The sequence below is a fragment of the Lepidochelys olivacea genome (assembly GCF_965140295.1).
Source record: "Lepidochelys olivacea isolate rLepOli2 genome assembly, chromosome: 1".
NCBI lineage: Eukaryota > Metazoa > Chordata > Testudines > Cheloniidae > Lepidochelys > Lepidochelys olivacea.
Genome location: NC_140411.1, coordinates 272,325,801 through 272,331,800, shown reverse-complemented (window position 1 = coordinate 272,331,800; position 6,000 = coordinate 272,325,801).

Sequence of the window (6,000 nt, the reverse complement as noted above, 5' to 3'; positions counted from 1 at the left end):
GCTGCCATAGCTTAGACTGTTGCCAAGGGCTGTCTGACTTACATACAAGGCCTCTCCTGGGGCAGAATCGGAGGTCACAAAGGTGGGTTAGAGCCATCTATGCCCCCTTCCCTTTGGGGGGAGAGTTGTGTGCTGCACATCTAAGAGACACAGCACAGAAGCCATGAGAGTTGAAAAGCAGCAGTGTTAGGGAAAGGATAAAAATATAAATTCAGTATATGCAACATACAGGTATAAAAAAGATGACCTTAAGAGAGAGCTAGATGGTGGAGTTGGAAAACGGAAAATTACAATAGTGTTATAGGAGCAACAAGAGGGATAACAGTGTGGGAATCTGTTCCAGATCTTAGATGTCTGTACATAAATGCAAGGAACATGGGGAATAAGCAGCAAGAACGCAAAGTATTAGTACCTCAGCTAATAGAATCATAGAATATCAGGGTTGGAAGGGACCTCAGGAGGTCATCGAGTCCAACCCCCTGCTCAAAGCAGGACCAATCCCCAACTAAATCATCCCAGACAGCATTTTGTCAAACCTGACCTTAAAAACCTCAAAGGAAAGAGATTCCACCACCTCGCGAGGTAACCCATTCCAGTGCTTCACCACCCTCCTAGTGAAAAAGTTTTTCCTAATATCCAACCTAAACCTCTCCCACTGCAACTTGAGACCGTTACTCCTTGTTCTTTCATCAGCTACCACTGAGAACAGTCTAGAGCCATCCTCTTTGGAACCCCCTTTCAGGTAGTTAAAAGCAGCTATCAAATCCCCCCTCATTCTTCTCTTCTGCAGACTAAACAATCCCAATTCCCTCAGCCTCTCCTCATAAGTCATGTGTTCCAGGCCCCTAATCATTTTTGTTGCCCTCCGCTGGACGCTTTCCAATTTTTCCACATCCTTCTTGTAGTGTGGGGCCCAAAACTGGACACACTACTCCAGATGAGGCCTCATCAATGTCAAATAGAGGGGAATGATCACATCCCTCAATCTGCTGGCAACGCCCCTACTTATACAGCCCAAAATGCCATTAGCCTTCTTGGCAACAAGGGCACACTGTTGACACATATCCAGCTCCTTGTCCACTGTGACCCCTAGATCCTTTTCTGCAAAACAGCTGCCTAGCCATTCGGTCCCAAGTCTGTAGCGATGCACGGGATTCTTCTGTCCTAAATGCAGGACTCACTTGTCCTTGTTGAACCTCATATGATTGCTTTTGGCCCAATCCTCTAATTTGTCTAGGTCCCTCTGTATCCTATCCCTAACCTCCAGCGTATCTATCTCTCCTCCCAGTTTAGTATCATCTGCAAACTTGCTGAGGGTGCAATCCACGCCATCCTCCAGATCATTAATGAAGATATTGAACAAAACCAGCCCCAGGACCAAACCTTGGGGCACTCCACTTGATACCAGCTGCCAACTAGACATGGAGCCATTGATCACTACCCGTTGAGGCCAACAATCTGGCCAGCTTTCTATCCACCTTATAGTCCATTCATCCAGCCCATACTTCTTTAACTTGCTGGCAAGAATACTGTGGGAGACCGTGTCAAAAGCTTTGCTAAAGTCAAGGAATAACACGTCCACTGCATTCCCCTCATCCACAGAGCCAGTTATCTCATCATATTTGACTTAACTAGCATCACTGAGACTTGGTGTTCAGGAAAGACGGTCAGGGTTAAAAAGGGAGGTGGTGTTGCATTGTACATCAAGAATATATACACTTGTTCTGAAGTCCAGAAGGGAGGTGAGAAGCACACCAGTTGAAAGTCTCTGGGTGAAGATAAAAGGGTGGGGAGAAAACCGGGGTGATATCATGGAAGAGGGATCCATTATAAACCACCAAATAAGAAGAAGGAAGTGGATGAGGCATTTCTGGAACAAATAAATATCCAAAACACAACACCTGGAAGTAATGGGCAACTTGAAATTCCGAGACATTGGCTGGAAAAGCAATACATCAAAAGACAAAAAATGAGTTACAGCTAGCAAGGGACATAAAAGGCAATAAGAGGTTCTATAAATGCATTAGGAGCAACAGGAAGATGAAGGAAGGTTGGGTCCTCTACTTAGTGGGGAAGGAGAGCTAATAACAGATGAAATCAAGAACACTGATGTGTTTCATGTCTATTTTGCTTCAGTCTTCACAAAAAAGGTTAATTATGCCCAGAGACTCAAAACAAAGCAATAATGGGGAAGGAACAGAAGCCAAAATAAGAAGAGAACAAGTTAGATATATTCAGGTAGGCAGAGCTTTATGAAATTCATCCTTTGGTGATTAAGGAAGTAGCTGAAGCAATTGTAGAACTATTTGAGATTATCTTTGAGAATCATGGAGAATGGATGAGATGCCAGAGGACTGAAGAAGGGCACACATAGTACCTATATTTAAAAAGGGGAACTAAGAGAACCCAGGGCATTATAGATGAGTCAGCCTAACTTCAATACCAGGAAAGATACTGAAACAAATTATCAGACAATCTATTTGTAAGCACCCCTATAAGATAATTGAGTTATAAGGAATAGCCAGTATGGATTTGTCAACAACAAATTATTCCAAACCAACTTAATTTCCTTCTCTGTCAGAGTTATTGGCCTAGTGGATAAGGGAGAAACAATAGATGTAATATATCTTGATTTTAGTAAGGTTTTTGACACAGTCCCACATGACAGCCTCATAAGAAAATTAGAGAAATGGGGTCACATGAAATTACTGTAATGACTCTATTTTTAGAGGGAAATTGGCCACTAATATTTTAAGGTATTGAACATATTTGTTCATCTTAATTTAAGTATGTTATTTTATTTTTGTTCATACAGTGCTCTTTTGGGTTCTGATCTTGAACACACTTATGCTCCTAACGTTATTCCTGTAAGCAATGTCATAATAGGAGTAATTTCATGAGTAACTTTACTCAAGTGTTTAAATGTCTGTTGGAATACACTCTTACTGAAAGACTGGGCTTTGGGACTGGATGAGACAGAGTCCATACATAAAAGGAACTGATGGTAGCAAGTCAGAGAGACCGCTGAGAAGAGCAATAGTGGGAATTGGGGTGTAGTAGTTATAGCAAGTTACATAGCATCTGGAGGCAGAAACGTGAGTAGCAGGATAGAGGACTTTAGCAGGGCTAGAAATGTTATACAGTAGTTCTGTAAACAGTTGCTTTAATAAAGAGCCAGTGTAGAGTATAGTAAGAATGAAGTGTTCCCTTGTTGTTATGCAACTCACACTTCATGAAACAATGTGCTGCCGCCATTTTCCATTCTCATTTGCAGACTTGAGATCTTCACTCTTTGAAGTTACAGAGCTTAATTCTGTAGCCCTTACATTGAAAAGCTCTTTTTGCTCATGCTGCTAAGTCTATTGACTTCAGTTGGCCTATGACTATATATATCAATCAAAAATAGGCCCACAGACAGCAGCAGTGTCTTACAGGGCCTTCCCCATTGGGTCAAACACATAAGGGTGTTGTCCCAGGCCTGTTAGCAGCAAGAAGCCTCAGAAAGAGCTGGCCAGCACCTAGTATAGTTTTAATGCTGTCATTTACTAACAGCAGTAGCAGGTGGTAGCTTCTTATGACAGTTTCACCATTACCTTGTGCTTCCTAGTGACTGATTATTGTAGTCACCAGCTGTCTAATCTTTAGGGAAGAGAACAGCTTTTTGTTTGTGTACACAGTACCTAGTACAATGGGGCACTGATCCTTGCTCGGGATCTGTAGGCACTAACACAACACAAATAATACAGTGGTGCTGGCCACTCGTGCTTCTTTTCTCTAGGTCCCAGACCAAAAAGCAGGAATCATGCTGTAGGGTGGAGTTGGGTTTCCAGGAGAGATACAGAAATGAGAAGGAGTAAGTGCTGGAGGCAGACTTCCCAGCAGAATAAGCTGCAGTACTTCATCACCTGATCCTTCTCTTTGGTGGACTAGAGAGAGGGATGAGAATAAAGATGTACAAGTCTTTGCTCCACCAGCCCATGGGCATCACTCACTATTAGCAAAACAAAAATCAAATGAGTTCCCATACATTTGGTTTGTTCATATATATCGGCCAGGCCTGAAATCCTTACTTTTATTGTGCAAGCCATCATCAAGCAAATGCCACCTGACATCAGTCCATACTTGGGCAAATTCCCACTGAGTAAAAGTATGAAACTCAGGGCCTGATTTTCAGAAGTGCTTGGCATCCAGAACTCCAACTGAAGCCACTAGAAGTTGCATGTTCTCTATACATTTTTTTGTTTCTTGAACCTTAGTCCTGATTGTAATTCATATCTGATTCTTTTTTAAAGTGTCTGCCCTGCCTTTTATATGCACTTACCATCATTCAAATTTCAAATTCCCAACATACAATAACAAATGGTTTCAGAGTAGCAGCCATGTTAGTCTGTATTTGCAAAAAGAGCAGGAGGACTTGTGATACCTTAGAGACTAACAAATTTGAGCATAAGCTTTCATGGGCTACTGAATGCATCCGACGAAGTGAGCTGTACCTCACGAAAGCTTATGCTCAAATAAATTTGTTAGTCTCTAAGGTGCCACAAGTCCTCCTGTTCTTTATATAATAACAAAGTATTCTGTTAATCAGACTGATTAAATTAATCGAATGATGTGTCCAATGGCTGGTTGGGTTGTAGTTTGTTTTAACTGACTCCACTGTCCTTCATCTCTACTCTGTTCTTCTATCCTCCTTCCACAAGATAAAAGTAGATTATAATTACTGATTAGACCTTGAACACATGTTCATAATATTGTTTAAAAAATAGTGTATTAACTGACTTGGTCCATTTAAATTTGTTGTGTGCTAGAGAACATATTTTTACTCTCCTTAAACATATTGCAAGAGGTATAAAAAAATATCATGATCAAGAAAAGCCATGCCTAGTAATGTGTAGTCATCGTAATCACTTTGGTTGCTCAGACAAGTTTTACTATGCAGCTATTTATACACATACTACATGTAAAAACTATTCTATATAGTGGCAGAATCAATGTATTTGAGCTAAACTGATTTCTGTTGCAAGGAACTGACACAATCTGTCATTAGCAGAACACTCCGTTACTGGAAATAAAACTGCATACAGTTCTAAATGGGGTTATTCTGTATCAAGGTCCAGGACATGCTCTGGTCTCTGCTTCAGTTATACATTTAGATAGTTCTCTCTAAAACTAGTTTTAAAAACTAAGCAAGGAGGTCAGAGACTACAGAAAATCTGTGAAATCATGCCCACAGTAAGGATAAAGGGAAGATAGTGAGTATCTGAGAATTTAGCAAATGCAAAAAGTTGAGTCCACCAGTATGAACACCCCACCTAAAAATATGCTCCTTAACTAGACTGACTCAAGCATCAGAAAGCATACTGTAGGCAACAGTCCTACAATGGCGGGTGATAGACTAGATTACATTATATGTCTTCTCATCTTCAACTTCTTTAAATCTGAGAATTAGTATGGTTCTCCATTAAGGGGCAGGCAGCCTATCACAGCAATTCTGTCTACTATTTATAGTGATCTTTGAATAGAGCAAAAATGAAACAGGAATATTTTCAATGAACAACATGGCAAATTTGCTCTTTCGTTAGTCAGGGGGTCACATCTTTAGTTGTTCAAAAGCATTAGGATGACTGCCAGTTTATTATTCATCTGTTGCTATTGTTAAGTGCTGCTGGCCCCTGCTCTGAAGGGTTTACATTCTATTAGACACAAAAAATACGGCACACTGGGGTATTCAGAGGAAAGACTGAGAATAATTTCTTATTAGTATTGTTGGTTCACTTGCATATAAATTTGTGAGTTTTCAGCAGACACTTAATAGGGAGAGAGTTCTTGATGATCTAGGATGCAGAAGGCATTTTAAACCCAGAGGGGAGGATTGTAAAAAAGCATGGAGATGGAAATGAGAGGAGGTGAAGGAAGCATTAAGACTAGCATTACTGGCAAAGCAGAGAGTTATGGGAACTCAGCAAGAGACAAAATCAGAGAACTAAGCTGGAGAGGAAG